The 20,239-nt window shown below is 42.4% G+C and overlaps 1 protein-coding gene across 1 annotated transcript in view; it reads right to left on the bottom strand.

Moving 5' to 3' along the window:
• Window positions 1-17,183: 17,183 nt before the first annotated feature.
• RNF41 (ring finger protein 41) overlaps window positions 17,184-20,239 on the bottom strand; it is a 105,651-nt gene continuing 102,595 nt past the window's right edge. Inside the window, exon 7 of the mRNA XM_077297550.1 lies at window positions 17,184-20,176. The gene's annotated coding sequence lies outside the window, so the exon portion shown is untranslated. The remainder of the gene's footprint in view (window positions 20,177-20,239) is intronic.

The following is a 20,239-nucleotide window of genomic DNA, read 5'->3' as shown; positions in this document are numbered from 1 at the left end:
GGTACGTGGTAATATGCACTTTTTAAGTCCAAAGTGCACATTACCACGTCCTTTCCTAATAGGGGAATTGTGGAGCGGATGGACTCCATCTTGAACCTTTTGTACTGTAGCCATCTGTTTAGAGGCTTGAGATTTATAATGGTTCGGGATTCTCCTGAAGCTTTCTTTATAGAAAAGAGACCCGAGTAGTGACCTGTTCCTATTTGGTGAGGAGGAACAGGAGATATCGCCCCCATCCGGAGGAGATCCTGTACGTCCGACCACATTGGAGAGGCTGAAGAGAGACGGACGTTGGATACAAAATATCTTTCTGAGGGAAGGGAGTCGAATTCTATCCTGTACCCCTGAGATATAACCCGCAGGACCCACGGGCTTGTGGTAATTTTCTCCCACTCGCCTAGGTAGTTCAGCAACCGTCCCATCCTGGTAGCGTCATTTTCTCCGGAACTCTGACCTAGCGTTTGAGGGACCTGGATCTCTACTTCGGTTCCTATTTTCTCCCCCTTTCTGGTAGCTCCATCTCCCTTGTTTACCCTTACCCCTATAGTCTGATCTCTGACTGTAATAGGGCCTACGAAAGGGCTGGAACCTTTTCTTTTTCTCCTCCGGAAACCCCTTTTTTTTTTTCATCAGAGGCTTTTTCCAGGATGTCATCTAATATAGGCCCGAAGACTCGGCCTCCTGAAAAGGGAAAGGAACATAACTTGTTTTTTGAATGGACATCCCCTGACCAGCTTTTTAACCATATGGCCCTTCGGGCTGCATTTGATAATGACTGGCCTCTAGCAGTGAATCTCACGGACTCTGCAGTAGCATCTGCAAGAAACCCCGTTGCTAGTTTCAGTAAAGGGATAGCATTTACAATAGACTCCCTAGAGGTTTTGGCTGACAACTGTTCTTTTAAATCATCAAGCCATAGATGCATTGCTCTCGCCATAGATGTTGCCGCTATATTTGTGCGGATCACTGCGGCCGAACTCTCCCAAGCTCTCTTTAGGAGACCATCTGCTTTCCTGTCCATAGGCTCCTTCAAGTTCGAGGAGTCTTCGAATGGTATAGCAGTTCTCTTAGACACCTTCGCTAGAGGGATGTCGATTTTCGGTATATCTTCCCAATCTTTGACCTCCTCATGGTCAAAAGGAAGACGTAGCCTAAAGTCTCTCGGAATGGATATCCTTTTTTCTGCCTCCTCCCACTCTTCTAATATCATTGAGCTGCGGGAAGAGGTGATGAAGAGGTTAACCGCTGCTAACTATGAGCAGAGTGAGAAACTAGCGGGCTGGGACTTATCGAATGTGGGCATTAACCGGGAAGACCTTTGATGTCTGTGAACGCAGGCCCCCGAACATCTCATCCTGGACAGACTGAGTGGTTGAAGGCTCTTCAACCTGCATAGTTTGTCTCCCCGCCCCCAGAAGCTCATCAATATCATTAGAAGAGAAGTACTTTTTCCCCTTCTGAGGAGGCTCTCTGCACACTTCCTCTTCCTCCATCTCAGACTCAAAGGAACTGTCTTCAGAAGACAGATCCGACTCCCTCTGTCTTTTCCTGGACCTGGGAGGATCCTGGAAATCAGACTGGATTGGCTTGGGAGCAGATAAGTTAGAAATCGAAGCCTGCACTTCCTCTCTAACCATGGCCCTCATGCTTGTTATCAGAGAGGCCTGTTCCTCCCCCACAATACGAGCAGTGCAGGCCTCGCACAGAGGTTTCTGCCAGGAGATGCGGAGTTTAGAGGCACATAAGGGGCATCTCTTATTCCTCTTTTCTCCGGATGAGGGACGCCCCTAAAATAAATAAGAATACCGCTAATGGGATGCTTAGAGAATGCTCCACGAGGTGGGACTCACATGTGCCTGTGTAACCGGGACCTCCACGCTGACTGTAGCTACAGGGTTTGAATCCTCCATAGCTGTCGCTGCCGCTACCGCTGCGCACTACCTACCTCTTTTATCCGATGCTGTTCGTCCCAAATACCTCCACAGGAGGAAAGAGGATGACCGCTCCCTGTTCCCGGCCGCGACCCGGATGTGACGCGCGGCACGGCGAAACGGAAGTTACTCGCCGCCATGCTCCAGCGCCCGGCCGGCGTCCCGAGATGTCAGCGTACCTCCTGACTCCAAACTCGCGAAGGGAGCGCCCTTGCAGGAGCGATGAACAGGTACTTTCAGGGACACCCTCTGAGGTCGAGAGCCCCCCCCGGGGGAAGCGACCTCCTCTACCAGGAGCAGCGCTGCACTGGTGCTGCTGAGGGACCCGATTACTTGGGTGTCAGCTATACAGAGGACACACAGTGGGAAGGAAGAGGCCGAGCCCCCCCGATCCACACTCTCTGCATGGGACAGCGAATCTCTCGTCGTTCCTATCCACCGTGGGACAGGAAAAACACACTGAAGGGTGGAAGGGGGAGGGTCCTTTTAAACTCTCGTGGTTTCCTGTCCCACTATGGATAAGAAGGACGTCCTCCATGGTGCTGTCAGGTGGTGACCTGGAAATATATTTATTTTTCCACTAGTGTGAGGGTTAGAACTAGGGTTAGGGTTAGAATTAGGGTTCTAATTAGGGTTAAATTAGGGTTAGGGTTAGAATTAGGCGATGTGCACACGGTGCGGATTTGGCTGCGGATCCACAGCGGATTGGCCGCTGCAGATTCGTGGCAGTTTTCCATCACGTTTACAGTACCATGTAAACCTATGGAAAACCAAATCCGCTGTGCCCATGGTGCGGAAGATACCATGCGGAAATGCTGCGTTGTATTTTCTGCAGCATGTCAATTCTTTGTGTGGAATCCGCAGCGTTTTACACCTGTTCCTCAATAGGAATCCGTTGGTGAAATCCACACAAAACACACTGGAAATCCGCCGTAAATCCGCAAGTAAAACGCAGTGGACACATAGCCTTAAGGTTAGGGCTGGAACTAGAGTTAGGGTTGGAATTAGGGTTAAGATTAGGGTTGTGTTGAGGTTAGGGTTATGGATAGGGTTGGTTGCGTGTTGGGGTTAGGGTTGTGGTTAGGGTTGGGATTAGTGTTAGGGGTGTGTTGGGGTTAGTTTTGGAGTTAGAATTAAGGGGTTTCCACTGTTTAGGCACATCAGGGGGTCTCCACGACATGGCGCCACCATTGATTCCAGCCAATTTTGCATTCAAAAAGTCAAATGGTGCTCCCTCCCTTCCGAGCTCCGACGTGCGCCCAAACAGTGGTTTACCCAAACATATGGGGCATAAGCGTACTTAGGAAAAACTGTACAACAATTTTGGGGGGTCTAATTTATCCTGTTACCCTTAGAAAAATTAAAAAGTGGGGGCTAAAAAATTATTTTTGTGGGAAAAATTTTTATTTTTTATTTTCACGGCTCTGCGTTATAAAATTCTGTGAAGCACTTGGGGGTTCAAAGTGCTCACCATACATCTAGATAAGTTCCTTGGGGGGTCTAGTTTCCAAAATGGGGTCACTTGTGGTGGGTTTCTACTGTTTAGGTACATCAGGGGCTCTGCAAATGCAATGTGACGCCCGCAGACCATTCCATCAAAGTGCATTTCAAAACGTCACTACTTCCTTTAAGAGCCCCGACATGTGCCCAAACAGTGGTTCCCCCCCCCCCCCCCCCCACATATTGGGCATCAGCGTCCTAAGAACAAACTGGACAACAACTATTAGGGTTCAGTTTCTCCTGTTACCCTTGTGAAAATAAAAAATTGCGGGCTAAAAAAATCTGAGGAAAAAAAAAATGATTTTTTATTTTCACGGCTCTGCGTTATAAACTTCTGTGAAGCACTTGGGGGTTTAAAGTGCTCACCACACATCTAGATAAGTTCATTGGGGGCTCTAGTTTCCAAAATAAGGTCAATTGTGGGGGGTTTCTACTGGTTAGGCACATCAGGGGCTCTGCAAACGTAACTTGACGCCCGCAGACCATTCTATCAAAGTCTGCATTCCAAAACATCACTACTTCCCTTCCGAGCTCTGCCATGTGCCCAAATAGTGGTTTACCCCCACATATGGGGTATCAGCGTACTCAGGACAAACTGGACAACAACTTTTGGGGTCCAATTTCTCCTGTTACCCTTGGGAAAATAAAAAATTGGGGGCTAAAATATAATTTTTGAAGAAAGAAAATTTTTTTATTTTCATATCTCTGCGTTATAAACTTCTGTGAAGCACTTGGGGGTTCAAAGTGCTCATCACACATCTAAATGAGTTCCTTGGGGGTTTAAATGTTTAGGCACACAGGGGCTCTCCAAACGCGACATGGTGACCGCTAACGATTGGAGCTAATTTTTCATTCAAAAAGTCAAATGGCGCTCCTTCCCTTCCGAACCTTGCCGTGTGCTCAAACAGTGGTTTACCCCCACATGTGAGGTATCGGTGTACTCAGGTGAAATTGCCCAACACACTTTAAGATCCATTTTTATCCTATAGCCCATGAGAAAATGAAAAAAATTGAGGCTAAAATAATTTTTTTTGTGGAAAAAAAAAAAAAAGTACTTTATCATTTTTACAGATCAATTTGTAAAGCACCTGGGGGTTGAAAGTGCTCACTATGCATCTAGATAAGTTTCTTTGGGGGTCTAGTTTCCAAAATGGTGTCACTTGCTGGGGAGCTCCAATGTTTAGGCACACAGGGGCTCTCCAAACGCGACATGGTGTCCGCTAACGATTGGAGCTAATTTTTCATTCAAAAAGTCAAATGGCGCTCCTTCCCTTCCGAGCCTTGCGGTGTGCCCAAATAGTGGTTTACCCCACATTTGAGGTATCCGTGTACTCAGGAGAAATTGCCTAACAAATTTTAGGATCCATTTTATCATGTTACCCTTGGGAAAATAAAAAAATTGTTGCTAAAAGTTCATTTTTGTGACTAAAAAGTTAAATGTTCATTGTTTCCTTCCATGTTGCTTCTACTGCTATGAAACACCTGAAGGGTTAATAAATGGTGTCACTTTTGGGTATTTTCAGTCATATAGACCCCTCAAACTGACTTCAAATGTGAGGTGGTCCCTAAAAAAAATGATTTTGTAAATTTTGTTGCAAAAATGAGAAATCGCTGGTGAAATTTTAACCCTTATAACTTCCTGGCAAAAAAAATTTTGTTTCCAAAATCATGCTGATGTAAAGTAGACATGTGGGAAATGTTATTTATTAACTATTTTGTGTCACATAACTCTCTGGTTTAACAGAATAAAAATTCAAAATTTGCTACATTTTCACAATTCATTAAATTTCCGTTTTTTTCACAAATAAACGCAAAAATTATCGACCTAAATTTACCACTAACATGAAGCTCAATATGTCACGAAAAAACAGTCTCAGAACCGCTAGGATCCGTTGAAGCGTTCTTGAGTTATTACCTCATAAAGGGACACTGGTCAGAATTGCAAAAAATGGCCAGGTCATTAAGGTCAAAATAGGCTGGGTCATGAAGGGGTTAAGGTGTCTGTGCATTTGGTTTTGCCTCCCATTGAATCTAATGGGGTTCGGATACGTTCGGCGAATCCGATCCAAACCGATCCTTAACCCCTTTACTCCCAAGGGTGGTTTACACATTAATGACCGGGCCAATTTTTACAATTCTGACCACTGTCCCTTTATGAGGTTATAACTCTGGAACGCTTCAACGGATCCCAGTGATTCTGACATTGTTTTCTCGTGACATATTGTACTTCATGATGGTGGTAAAATTTCTGCGATATTACCCGTGTTTATGTGTGAAAAAAATGGAAATTTGGCGTAAATTTTGAAAATTTCTCAATTTTTCAACTTGGAATTTTTATGCCCTTAAATCACAGAGATATGTCACACAAAATACTTAATAAGTAACATTTCACACATGTCTACTTTACATCAGCACATTTTTTTTTGCTAGGGAGTTATAAGGGTAAAAAGTTGACCAGCAATTTCTCATTTTTACAACACCATTTTTTTTTTAGGGACTACATCACATTTGAAGTCATTTTGAGGGGTCTATATGATAGAAAATACCCAAGTGTGACACCATTCTAAAAACTGCACCCCTCAAGGGGCTCAAAACCACATTCAAGAAGTTTATTAACCCTTCAGGTGTTTCACAGGAATTTTTGGAATGTTTAAAAAAAAAACAAAACGAACATTTTAACTTTTTCTCACAAAAAATTTACTTCAGCTCCAATTTGTTTTATTTTACCAAGGGTAACAGGAGAAAATGGACCCCAAAAGTTGTACAATTTTGTCCTAAGTACGCTGATACCCCATATGTGAGGGTAAACCACTGTTTGGGCGCATGGCAGAGCTCGGAAGGGAAGGAGTGCTGTTTGACTTTTCAATGCAAAAATGACTGGAATTGAGATCGGACGCCATGTCGCGTTTGGAGAGCTCCTGATGTGCCTAAACATTGAAACCTCCCACAAGTGACACCATTTTGGAAAGTAGACCCCCTAAGGAACTTATCTAGATGTGTGGTGAGCACTTTGACCCACCAAGTGCTTTACAGAAGTTTATAATGTAGAGCCGTAAAAATAAAAAAATCATTTTTTCACAAAAATGATCTTTTTGCTCCTAATTTTTTATTTTCCCAAGGGTAACAAAAGAAATTGGACCCCAAAAGTTGTTGTGCAATTTGTCCTGAGTACGCCGATACCCCATATGTGGGGGTAAACCACTGTTTGGGCACATGGCAGAGCTCGGAAGGGAAGGAGCGCCGATTGACTTTTCAATGCAAAATTGACTGGAATTGAGATAGGACGCCATGTCGCGTTTGGAGAGCTCCTGATGTGCCTAAACATTGAAACTTCCCACAAGTGACACCATTTTGGAAAGTAGACCCCCTAAGGAACTTATCTAGATGTGTTGTGAAAGCCCCAAGTGTTTTGTCCTCAAAGCATCAAATAGTGCTCCGTCCCTTCTGAGTCTCACCATGTGGCTAAGCAGTTGTGTACAGCCACATATGATGTAGTGCTACATTCAACAGAAATTGTGTGACAAATTTTGGTGCCATTTTTACCCATTTCCCTTGTGAAAATGTAAAATCTGGGGCTAAACCATTTGTGGTAAAAATGTATTTATTTATTTCTTCACCGCCCAATGATATAAAATTCTGTGACACCTCTGGTGGCAATATGATCACTGCACCCCTAGATGAATTAATTGAGAGATGCAATTTGTAAAATGACAACTTATAGAGGGTATCTGCTGTTTTGGCACCTCAGGGGCTCTGCCAATGTGACCTGGCACCCTCAAACCAGTCCAGCAAAATCTGAACTCCTATAATGGTACACCTTCCCTTCTGAGCTTTGCACTGCCTCAAAAGTCGTTTTTGACCACATATGGGGTATTGGTGAACTCAGGATGCAGACACCATCTTCCCACAGGTAAGATGGTGCCAGAATTTTAATGCGGACACCGAGACTTCAGTAACAGTGTCGCATTAAAGATATGACGTACTATACCGTCCATGGTCAGACAGGCTCAGGTCACATGGACGGTATAATAGAACAAACCCAAAATGAAAGATAACCATCTAATGTACTCCCACATGCTCACAACCCAAGTGGGGGAGCCTACAGAGGAGACAATTATTGAAAACAGGGACACTCACACTAACAGGAAAAAACTACAAAAATTGGGAGTACACGTCCAAAAATGATATATAATAATTTATTCAATTTACACAAATGACAAAAAACATGTAGCAATTTACTATATAAAATATACACAAGAATTCAGACAAGGATAGGTAGCACAGACCTGAAAAACAGTGCTGTCCATAGCTGATGCCATATACAAAAAAATCAAGTGCATAGTGCAATAAATAGTGCGGGCACTGAACCGAGGATCATATGGGGCCGTATAGGAAAGTGCATTAAGCCCTGTACACAGGCTCGTACATTCACTATTCATACAATCAATCCCTACCCCGTATTCTTACCCAAATGTTGGCGTCAGAACAGGACCTCACCGTTGCCCTTTGTTTTTCAGGTCTGTGCTACCTATCCTTGTCTGAATTCTTGTGCATATTTTATATAGTAAATTGCTACATGTTTTGTCATTTGTGTAAATTGAATAAATTATTATATATCATTTTTGGACGTGTACTCCAATTTTTGTCGTTTTTTCCACATGGACAGTATAGTACGTCGGATGGCAGAGAGGGGTTAGAGTAAATATAAAAACAATTCTACAAAAGTTGTCAATGTGGAGCACTGTACCAATGTGGCATCTTCGTATGTGCGGCACTATATACACTGCTCAAAAAAAAAAAAGGGAACACCAAAATAACATCCTAGATATCTCTAAATGAAATAGTCCAGTTGCAAATTTTTATTCATTGCATAGTGGAATGTGTTCAGAACAATAAAACAATTATCAATGTAAATCAAAATGAATATCCCATGGAAGTCTGTATTTGGAATGATACTCTGGCATTGTCCTGCATTAGGAAGAACCCAGGGCCAACCGCACCAGCATATGGTCTCACAAGGGTCTGAGGATCTCATCTCGGTACCTAATGGCAGTCAGGCTACCTCTGGCGAGCACATGGAGGGCTGTGCGGCCCTCCAAAGAAATGCCACACCACACCATTACTGACCCACTGCCAAACTGGATATGTTGAAGGATGTTGCAGGCAGATCGCTCTCCACGGCATCTCAAGACTCTGTCACGTGTGTCACATGTGCTCAGTGTGAACCTGCTTTCATCTGTGAAGAGCACAGAGCGCCAGTGGCGAATTTGCCAATCCTGGTGTTCTGTGGCAAATGCCAAGCATCCTGCACGGTGTTGGGTTGAGAGCACAACCCCCATCTGTGGACATCGGGCACTCAGACCATCCTAATGGAGTCAGTTTCTAACAGTTTGCGCAGACATGCACATTTTTGGCCTGCTGGAGGTCATTTTGCAGGGCTCTGGCAGTGCTCCTCCTTGCACAAAGATGGAGGTAGCGGTCCTGCTGCTGGGTTGTTGCCCTTTTATGGCCCCCTCCACATCTCCTGGTAGCGCCTCCAGCCTCTGGACACTACGGTCACAGACACAGCAAATGTTCTTGCCACAGCACGCACTGATGTGCAATCCTGGATAAGCTGCACTACCTGAGCCACTTGTGTGGGTTGTAGAGTTCATCTCATGCTACCACGAGGGTTTAAGCACAACCAACATTCAAAAGTAAAAGTGACCAAAACATCAGCCAGAAAGCATTAATACTGAGATGTGGTCGGTGGTCCCCACCTGCAGAACCACTCCTTTGAGGGTGTCTTGATAATTGCCAATAATTTCCATCTGTTGTCTATTCCATTTGCACAACAGAATGTGAAATTGATTGTCAATCGGTGTTGCTTCCTAAGTGGACAGTTTGATTTCACATAAGTTTGATTTACTTGGAGTTATATTCTGTTGTTTAAGTGTTCCCTTTATTTTTTTGAGCAGTGTATCTCTGTAGATTTAGTGACAAAAACAAGACGTGTAATTGATAAATAATGAAGGGTCAAAAATACTGACAGGCTTGGCCTAGTTCAGGAAACTCAAAGATCAACACTTCCCAGTTAAGAGGCAGATATGAAGTGTGCAGGGATTTATCGTAATCAAACTGTTGAGAAAAAAAAAAAAAAGGTTAAGTGGCTTATGAAAGATTAAGTGTATGCAGTTTTAACTAATGTAAATGGAAAAAAAAATAAAAATACAAAAAGCACATTGTGGGGGTCGACTTAAATAATAGACACGACTTAAAAATTTGCGCACAATTTATTATTTACTTCCAGAATGTTGTTGTCTGGTTCTATAAATTCCACTAATGATTTTTGCAAGTGCACTCTAGTACATTAGTTGGAACATTAGGGTGTGCTCATAGGGAAAACTTCCCATGAGTTTCTGACAAATGTATTGGAGCATTAATTGATCGCTTAGGCCCCCAACTCCAAGTTGTAATGTGTTTAGCGCATACAATGAGGATAAACTCCAGATGAACATCCAAAAGGACTCAATTAACTTGAGGGAGGTCCAAATTGTCTCCCTTTTTAGCCTTCTTTGGGCTAGTACACTATAAAACATGTTGATTTATCAACATCAGATATGTTGAACTTTCATATGGTCATAAATCAGCTTAGAAGATAGTTCAGGAGGGGGGGGGCGTGGTTTGCATGGGGAACTGAGCAGACGTGCTTCACAGAAGCTCCTGCAATTTCCCCAATATCAGCTACTAAAACTTAAAATAAAGTAGAAAATTTGGACTAAAAAGGTCTTAGAACATGACTGGATTCGCCTACAAGCACAATAGACCTGATCCTACGGGTAAAAATCCTCTCTTGGGGCAAAGAAAAGCTGGGAGACACAGCGGAGACCTACCAGCAGCTTCCGGAAATAAGCAGACCAGGCACGTAGCTGCAGCATCAGGCTTCCAACATACACAGGCAAGAACGAAGCCTTTTAAATCACAGCTGCCCCACGGGACCCTCACCGGGAGGAAGCCTCCTCTTACCGGAAACCCTGCACCAACCTGCAACGACGAAGAGAGGAGTCCGAAAGCCGCGGTGAGCCTGAACGCCGGTAAACAGCGGAGAGCCGGAAATGACTCAGCAGTACCGTCGCAAGGAGTGCCCGACGGGAAGTCTTCAGCCAAGCGGGACCAGGGAGCAAAACTGAGGCACGAAGCACCGGAGTTTGTACCGAGATTGCAAGCGGCAGCCAGATCCCGGTCACATGATGACAGCATCGGAGCAGAGGAGCTTTTCGCCGCGGCAGCGCCGGCATGGGGAAATCCTCCCACATCAGAACGAAGGGGGAAACACCGGAGCACAGCAGGGAGGCCATGGGAAGGTCCGTACACAAATAGAGGACTGGGAGGAACAGAAAGCAATTCATGAGCTTAAAAGGGACCTGTCAGATACCGGCAATGGTAAGCAGACCCCCAGGGCTTATTCCTATACCCCACTTGCAATCTAACCTCAACCAGCATATTACAGGGGAAGTTAATGGGAGGCCTTCTGACCCTAACATACAGTCAGATGGCCATAGCCCTGCTGACACATGTCCTCTCACAGTCATAACATATCAAACAACAAGAATGGGAGACTTAAAGAGACACTCTCAGATGACCCCCCAGGATATCCCTGCAACCTGACTGACAGTCTAAAATCTGATCCAGAGTTCTATAAAAACCTAATCATTTCCTTTAAAAAAATTTGACGATTTACTGGAGGCTCTTGGAGAGGGAAACAGCGATGTCCAGACCGATCAATTAGACACCTCTTCCGACTCCTTAGAGAGCATAGTGAGTATCCACTCAGTTTTTTGAAAATTTAGTCACTTCTACTGAAAGTATGGGTGATCTCTCTGACAATACTGCATCGAGTGGAGCTTCATATGAGAGTTTTTGTCCCGCTGAAGATCTTAATCCTGAAAGATCCGCCTCCGAAATGCTACCGATGGAGGAGATTCAAGCATCTGAGGGCTATCCGACAGAGGGTTTCATGGTCAATTTACTTAAAACCTTTTTATCTGCACTGAACCTTGGGGGAAAAAAGCCTAATGGAAAGTGTGTTAGCGATCTACTGCAAGATCACAAAGGCCCAATGATTGATTCCAGAAAAATAAGTTACACAAAAGCATCAGAAATTTTCATTAAAAGACTCTTTCAAGATACGCTAATATCAGCTGCCAAAGACAGAGTCAGCACAGTAAGTCACCTATGATGGCCCTTTCCAAGTTTCAGAAGCAAATGACTAATAGAAAAGACGAAATTATCACGCCTCAACCCTCAATCTCACCCTCAAAAATTAATGGATGAGATTCAAAAGGACATTATTCTCCTCAAAACCAACTTGGCTAGCTAGGAGGACTCCAAAAGAAGAAAACATTAAGATCAGAGGAATACCGGAATCGATCCAGACCTCCCAATTGGAAAGCTACGTTTCCTCAATGATCTCTTATCTGATTCCAAACACTAATGAAAGGTTTCTGATTGAAAAAGTCTTTAGAATACGCAGACCACCCTCTCTTCCGCAGAACCTGTCAAGGGATGTCATTGTTTCGTTTTACCCCAACTGGGTGAGAAATGCACTTCTTGGTATGTCGGGGAAACAAAAATTTATTTCATCGCCATACAGCCACTTAATGTTCTACAGAGACTTGTCAAGAGACACATTGCAAAAGAGAAGAAATTTCTCCCACATTACTCATGAACTTCTACGTAATGGGATTCCCTATGTCTGGTCTCAATCATCGTCGCTCCAGGTGAAATATGCATCAAGATTAATCCACATTTCTTTTCCGGACGAGGGAGTCAATTTTCTAGATTTTGCCGGTCTACGCTGAAGCTGGATCCTGCCCGGTGTAAAAGAATTCTATAACTTTAAGAAGTCGTTCACTTTTACAACTCCTTTGAAGAACCGAACTTAAAAGAACTCTACGTTACTCCATTATAACTATAAGAAGTTTTCCACTTACATGATTACTCCTAAGAACCGAACTTTCCCTCCACTCAGTTTAGGGTTGCCTAAGGGTGCTTCCAGACATGACGGGCCTACATATACAGAAGAATACAATGTACTTCTTACTTTAATTTACTTGTTTCTCTTACTGGTCGCTAGGTTTACTTTAACCCCTTCCCGACCTTTGACGCCACGTAGGCGTCATGAAAGTCGGTGCCAATCCGACCCATGACGCCTATGTGGCGTCATGGAATGATCGCGTCCCTGCAGATTGGGTGAAAGGGTTAACTCCAATTTCACCCGATCTGCAGGGACAGGGGGAGTGGTACTTCAGCCCAGGGGGGGGGTGGCTTCACCCTCCCGTGGCTGCGATCGCTCTGATTGGCTGTTGACAGTGAAACTGCCAATCAGAGCGATTTGTAATATCATAATTAACATATAACAATATAACATAATTTTAATAAAAAAAGGAAAATATTTTTCTCTTCTTTTTCCACTAGGGTTAGGGTTAGAACTAGGGTTAGGGCATGTGCACACAGTGCGGATTTGGCTGCGGATCCGTAGCGGATTGGCCGCTGCGAATTCGTAGCAGTTTTCCATCAGGTTTACAGTACCATGTACACCTATGGAAAACCAAATCCGCTGTGCCCATGGTGCGGAAAATACCGTGCGGAAACGCTGCGTTGTATTTTCCGCAGAATGTCAATTTTGTGCGGATTCCGCAGCGTTTTACACCTGTTCCTCAATAGGAATCCGCAGGTGAAATCCGCACAAAAAAACACTGGAAATCCGCAGGTAAAACGCAGTGCCTTTTACCTGTGGATTTTTCAAAAATTGTGCGGAAAAATCTCACACGAATCCGCAACGTGGGCACATAGCCTTAGGGTTAGGGTTGGAATTTGATTTAGGGTTGGAATTAGGGTTAAGATTAGGCTTGTGGTTAGGGGTGTGTTGGGGTTATAGTTGTGGTTAGGGTTGGGATTAGGGTTAGGGTTGGGACTAGGGTTACGGGTGTGTTGGGGTTAGGGTTGTGGTTAGGGGTGTGTTGGGGTTAGGGTTGTGATTAGGGTTATCGCTACAGTTGGGATTAGGGTTAGGGGTGTGTTGGGGTTAGTGTTGAAGTTAGAATTGAGGGGTTTCCACTGCTTAGGCACATCATGGGTCTCCAAACGCAACATGGCGCCACCATTGATTCCAGCCAATCTTGCGTTCAAAAAGTCAAATGGTGCTCCCTCCCTTCCAAGCCCCGGCGTGCGCACAAACAGTGGTTTACCCCCACATATGGGGTACCAGCGTACTCCGGACAAACTGAGCAACAACTATTGGGGTCCAATTTCTCTTGTTACCCTTGCAAAAATAAAAAATTACTTGCTAAAACATAATTTTTGAGGAAAACAATTATTTTTTATTTTCACAGCTCTGCGTCATAAACTTCTGTGAAGCACTTGGGGGTTCAAAGTGCTCACCACACATCTAGATTAGTTCCTTGGGAGGTCTAGTTTCCAAAATGGGGTCACTTGTGGGGAGTTCCTACTGTTTAGGCACATCAGGGGCTCTGCAAACGCAACGTGACACCCGCAGAGCATTCCATCAAAGTCTGCATTTCAAAACATCACTACTTCCCTTCCGAACCCCGACGTGTGCCCAAACAGTGGTTTACCCCCACATATGGGGTATCATCGTACTCAGGAGAAACTGGACAACAACATTTGGGGTCCAATTTCTCCTATTACCCTTGGGAAAATAAATTCCAGGCTAAAAATCATTTTTGAGGAAAGAAATTTTTTTTATTTTCACGGCTCTGCGTTATAAACTTCTGTGAAGCACCTGGGGGTTTTAAGTGCTCACTATGCATCTAGATAAGTTCCTTGGGGGGTCTAGTTTCCAAAATGGGGTCACTTGTAGGGGAGCTCCAATGTATAGGCACACAGGGGCTCTCCAAATGCGACATGGTGTCCACTAAAGATTGGAGCTAATTTTCCATTCAAAAAGTCAAATGGCGCGCCTTCCCTTCCGAGCCTTGCCGCGCACCCAAACAGTGGTTTACCCCCACATATGAGGTATCAGCGTACTCAGGACAAATTGGACAACGTTTGTGGTCCAGTTTCTCCTTTTACCCTTGGGAAAATAAAAAAAATTGTTGCTAAAAGATCTTTTTTGTGACTAAAAAGTTAAAATGTTCATTTTTTCCTTCCATGTTGCTTCTGCTGCTGTGAAACACCTGAAGGGTTAATAAACTTCTTGAATGTGGTTTTGAGCACCTTGAGGGGTGTAGTTTTTAGAATGGTGTCACTTTTGCGTATTTTCAGTCATTTAGAACCCTCAAACTGACTTCAAATGTGAGGTGGTCCCTAAAAAAAAAAAAGGTTTTGTAAATTTTGTTGTAAAAATGAGAAATCACTGGTCAAATTTTAACCCTTATAACTTCCTAGCAAAAAAAAAAAAATTTGTTTCCAAAATTGTGCTGATGTAAAGTAGACATGTGGGAAATGTTATTTATTAACTATTTTGTGTCACATAACTCTCTGGTTTAACAGAATAAAAATTAAAAATGTGAAAATTGCGAAATTTTCAAAATTTTCGCCAAATTTCCATTTTTTTTCACAAATAAACTCAGAAATTATCGACCTAAATTTACCACTAACATGAAGCCCAATATGTCACGAAAAAACAATCTCAGAATCGCTAGGATCCGTTGAAGCGTTCCTGAGTTATTACCTCATAAAGGGACACTGGTCAGAATTGCAAAAAACGGCCAGGTCATTAAGGTCAAAATAGGCTGGGTCATGAAGGGGTTAAAGACTTAATCAGCAACAGATAGCTGCGTAATTTTCAATAATGCTTATATGTGCATGGATACGCCTGTCTTTTCTTTCCCATTCCCGGTGTCGCAGGGAATTACCTATCCTTCCCCCTTTTACCCATTTTCCCGTCCCCTTTCACTTTACCCCCATAAAAATTTTGTAAAACCAATAAAGTTTGTTGGAAAAGAAGATAGTTCAGGAGAGGAAAGAAGGCTTGCCAACTCTGCTGCCGGAAAAGGACTCTCTGACCCGATTGCTCAAATAGTCCAGTTTTAACAGTGGAGGGTGGTGTGGTGGGGAGGGAGATAGGCCATCAATCTAAAAGTAGTGGATAACCTCCAACGCTCTATATGACTGCAATGCACAGATCGGTGGTATCGTGACCCAAACTAACAGGGTCATAGATTACTCGGAGGCAGATTGTTTATGTCTGGAGACCTGCAGCTGTGGTCCAAAAATGGAGCGTGAAATGTCTCAAAGAGGCCCAAAGTCGAGGATTAAAAGCAACTTTGGTTGTGACACATGCAGCCAAAAATCATGCAATGGTACTGCAACATTGCAGCATAATGCGAGAAGTTAAAGTGGTCGTTTCGTGACCTGAAAATTGCTGCAATGCACAGATTTTAGAAAATCCTAATGATTTTTTTGCAACTTGCCGATCACAGTAACTTGTGGGTTGTAGCACAATCCTTATACTTACATGGTGTAGTACTCGCTATGGCTTTTAGTATAAAATGTGGCTTACGAAGATCTTCCAGAGCATTTTTGTGCCATCTGAGAGGGTCATTTAAAAAAAAAATAAAAAAAAATCCCTAACCAAACTAAAGAACGCTCCCATTTGTATTGGAAAACCACATTCATAAGTTCCTGCTTTTGAACATCTTAAACGATACAAACCATTGAAATTAATGGCTTATTACAGCGTGTGAAAATGGAAAGCTCAAAACACAGGACGGCTGCTTCATACAAAGACAAAAGATATTAGCTACTGCCAGGTACGACCAGGACACATTCGAGATGGACAGCGATGAACCAGAAGTTGTAAAGGACTGCAACCTACTCGGATCAATGATCACTCAAGATCCAGCAAAGACAACAAATTAATAGAATAGTTATGGGCAAAAAACAAACAATGAAGTCACTGGACAAGGTCTTCAATATCGAGGAACATTTCACTGGAGACAGACACGGCTCATACGTCGTATGGTCTTTTCTGTGGGAACATATGGATGCAAAACCTGGACGATAAACAAGACAGAGGAAGAATTGACACCTACGAAGTGTGGTGCTGAAGAAGGATCTTATCCATACCATGGAAGGCAAGAAGAACAAATGTCAATTTTGGAATAAATCAAGCCAGACATGTCACTGAAAGCAAGGATCACCAAGCTACAAATTGCCTACTTTGGATTCATCATATGAAGAGAGAAATTACTGGATAAAAAATGAAAATAAAAATTCTGATCAAAAAAAAAAATAAAAAAATAATAAGGTACAAGGTGAAGAGGAAGAACAGCAACCCAATGGCTTGATTGCATCAAAATAACGGTGGCGAGTACCCTAGTGGATCTATCTAGGCTTGCACAGATCCACTCTTCCTACAGATCATCCAGTCCGCCCTGGATCAAGATGGAGCCATAGACAGATATAATATAATTTTTTTTTTCTTAAACTATCTACATACATATACACACATATACATATGCTTCAGGATTTCCAAAGACGCCAATCGCTTAAAAGAAACAGGTATATTCTCCTGGAGTTTTCCCACTAGGAAGACATGCAATACTTTACAATAAAAGTCACTGGGAAGGCAGATGCCCAAGCATACATTTTCGTCGCTTTGTTATTTTTTTGTGTGTGCAACAATAAAAAAAAAAAAAATTCCCAAGTTTACAAAACTTTACAGAAGAGATTCCTGAAGAGTCTTCTGCTTGAACAAACATTTTTTGGGGACTTTTCACTTAGACAAAGTAACACCAACACATTCAATTAATTTTTATAAAAAGTTTATTTATTCATACTTGTGTCTCAAAAAATATGCACTTTCATTTTAAAGTATATTTTAAATAGTATGTGAGATGCATGAAGACTGAGAACAAATGACCTAAGCAGACAGTTCTAGAGCTTTTTTTTCCTCCACAAATGAACCTAAATTCAAAATGCCACACTGCGATACATACAGGAAAGTCAAAGGCGAACAAAGATTTACACAATTTACACAGGTACACAACAATGAATTCTGGTCGAAGCTCAAGGGAGTGTTCACATCTCTGGGTCAGAAAAGCTCAAAGCCAATGAAATTCAGAGAAAATCCTACAGGATATTAGAGAGAAACAGACGCTACGCAGAAAACATACAAGCTCACACTTCCATGTGTATTTTATAGCTTACTAAGCAATCTGTTAATATGAAAGCAAGCTCCGAGCAAGGCAGCAAGTATCCCCCAACTGTTAGCCCAATTTCTTAGCGAAATACAAGATTATGTTCTTACAATAGATTTTATAAGTGATACATGCCTTCATATAATACTAATCCTTCAAAATATTGTTATTAATATATGTATAGATTGTACACTGATTGACAGCAATCAAACATGGGTGTAGCTATGCCCTGGGTGCAGGGGAGCACCAAGATAATGAAGGCGAGCCAAGCCAACTTTCAGAGAGATTGACATTGCATCCTGCCAAACAGTATTCTTAGGACTCCGTAACAGAATATCAGTTCTCCAGTAAACGTATTTTAGACATTTACTTTGCAAGTTGGAACAGTGATGTGGCAGAGGACAGGTTAACCCCCTACAGATCTGATGAGCTATAAAATCACATAAAAGGGGTCAACAGATCCTAATGAAAATTTGGGACCCAAAATGCATGCCAGCATAGTTTTGGGGCCACCATGTTCTGGGGGATGTTTAATCATTGTAACTATACCCTAATGGGTCGACCTTTAAGAAAAAAAAAAAAAAATAGACAATGCAAATTTAAGGTTGGGTTAATACATCAGTGTTAGAATTAAAGGTGTTCGATGTAATGGGGTCATAAGGCTCAAACAGAAAGACACACATGGCAGTCAGACTGCAGGATCTACACCAGTCTGTGCATTCAGGACTATAAAGGGTGATTTTATGGTGGGCGTTAAGGGAAAAACAGAAAATACTTAAAAATGGGCTGAACCAGGGGTAAAAAAAAAAAAAGTAATTTGTTTTAACAGTCTATTGCTTCAGTGGTTCCCAGCTATTCTTCGTCTACTCCACTGTATAAATGACATCATGTATGTTCATATTCACGTGACGGCTCCAGGTAATCACTGGCCACAGCAATCTTGCACTATTCAAGACCACATCTAGGCAAGTAACTGGCAAAAACTCACGTGACATAATTGCCGCAAAAAAGTAAACAAGGAATGATGGGAACCACTTGTTATTTGTGCTTTCATCATACTCCCTGCTATTCAAGTGGTTGGGAAAACACCGCTGCAGTTTTATTCTTTGAGCCACAGCCGAAGTGGATCCTGATGGAAAGAGAAGAATTTTATGTTTCCCATTACTTTTAAAATCTAAATTTTAAAATGTAATCTTTATGCAGGGTTAAAAAAAAAAAAAAAAAAAAAAAAGGATTGCTGCAGAACAGTTTTAGAACTGTAAGCCGTGCTATATGGACTGCTAATATCTACCTAGAGGAATTGTGGCAGAAAAGCACAGCGGGTCTAATTAGCCACTGCATTGGAACAGCCTTTTAATGTACCATTTGGAGTTAATATATAATTGGTCATTAACAGGGAGAAAGTTATATATGTGATCGGCAAGTAACCCAGTTCCCATTATTTCTGTACTTGTCTATGTATATTTAGATTACAGACCATTGCATGTGGCCAAACAATCTTTCAGATAGTGGTATTTTCCAGTAATTAATCTCATTATGCTCTCATCATGCCCAGCGTTTTTCCTAAGCCCCCTGAAGGAAAGTGAAAAAGGAAACATCCAAGGAGATTAGAAAACCCATCTCCAGAAGGCAAGTAATATCTGTATGTAAATGAGGGATTATCCGTCTGATGTACCAAAGCTCTGCTGTATGCTATGGGCACGTCAAATAAATGTACCTTGGCACAAAATACACATATTAACGAAGTCTTCAAAATGGCCGATAATGACAACTCACAAGACTCATTTCCATCATGGTTCAATCTACGGTAAAATTGGAGAAAAAAAATTCACAAAATGTATGTATATTTTATGTACAATAAGACAAAAATAAAACAATATAACAAAAGAAAGCAAAAAAACAATAACCACAAACATTTAAAGTGACACTGAAAATACATACAAAGCTTTTAAAAGACCACTGAGAAATAAATGAAAAAAAAAAAACATACGGTTTAGGAGCACTGGAGTCAGAAATGTTTAATTCAAGTTTCGCTCCATACGAAAAGACAAGCGCAGAAATGCAGCTGGGTCTGGCTAGACTATATAAAAATAATCCTAAAATCCTATTATTTACATACCTTTATGAATGAATGGTTGGTCAATCAACACGTCCCTTTATTTGGCGATTAAAGAAGCACTTCCGAGGAAAAAGAAAAAAAAAAAGGTTTTCCAAACTTTTATTGATTACTTTACCTTAGGGCGCAGTCAGACAGATCGATGTGCCATGGTCAGACGGGCCAGTAGATATCCCGACCATAGAGTGACAGCTTTATATATTTTTATGCAGCTGTCACACTCCGGTCACGAGATTAACTGGCCAGTCCGAGTATTGCAATCTAATCTTGGTCAGATTAATACAGCTATAGGACTGTGCCCATAGGAAGGGTCATCAATAACAAACCGGAGGGGAGGATCTGGCGGTAGCCAAATGTAAACAGTGAATGGATCTGAACAGTTGATTGGTGGGGTGCTGAGTGTTGACCAATCCTTAGGTTAGGTCATCAATAGATGGATGGTGCACCCATCAATATGAGAAACTTAGGGGAGAGGGGTTTCCAATCTTAACCCCTTAATGACCGCCAATACGTCTTTTTACTGACCTGAGATATAAGAGAATAGCCTC

This window comes from Ranitomeya variabilis, chromosome 3 (assembly GCF_051348905.1).
Source record: "Ranitomeya variabilis isolate aRanVar5 chromosome 3, aRanVar5.hap1, whole genome shotgun sequence".
In the NCBI taxonomy this organism is placed as follows: domain Eukaryota; kingdom Metazoa; phylum Chordata; class Amphibia; order Anura; family Dendrobatidae; genus Ranitomeya; species Ranitomeya variabilis.
This window is presented reverse-complemented; position numbering and strand designations above follow the sequence as displayed.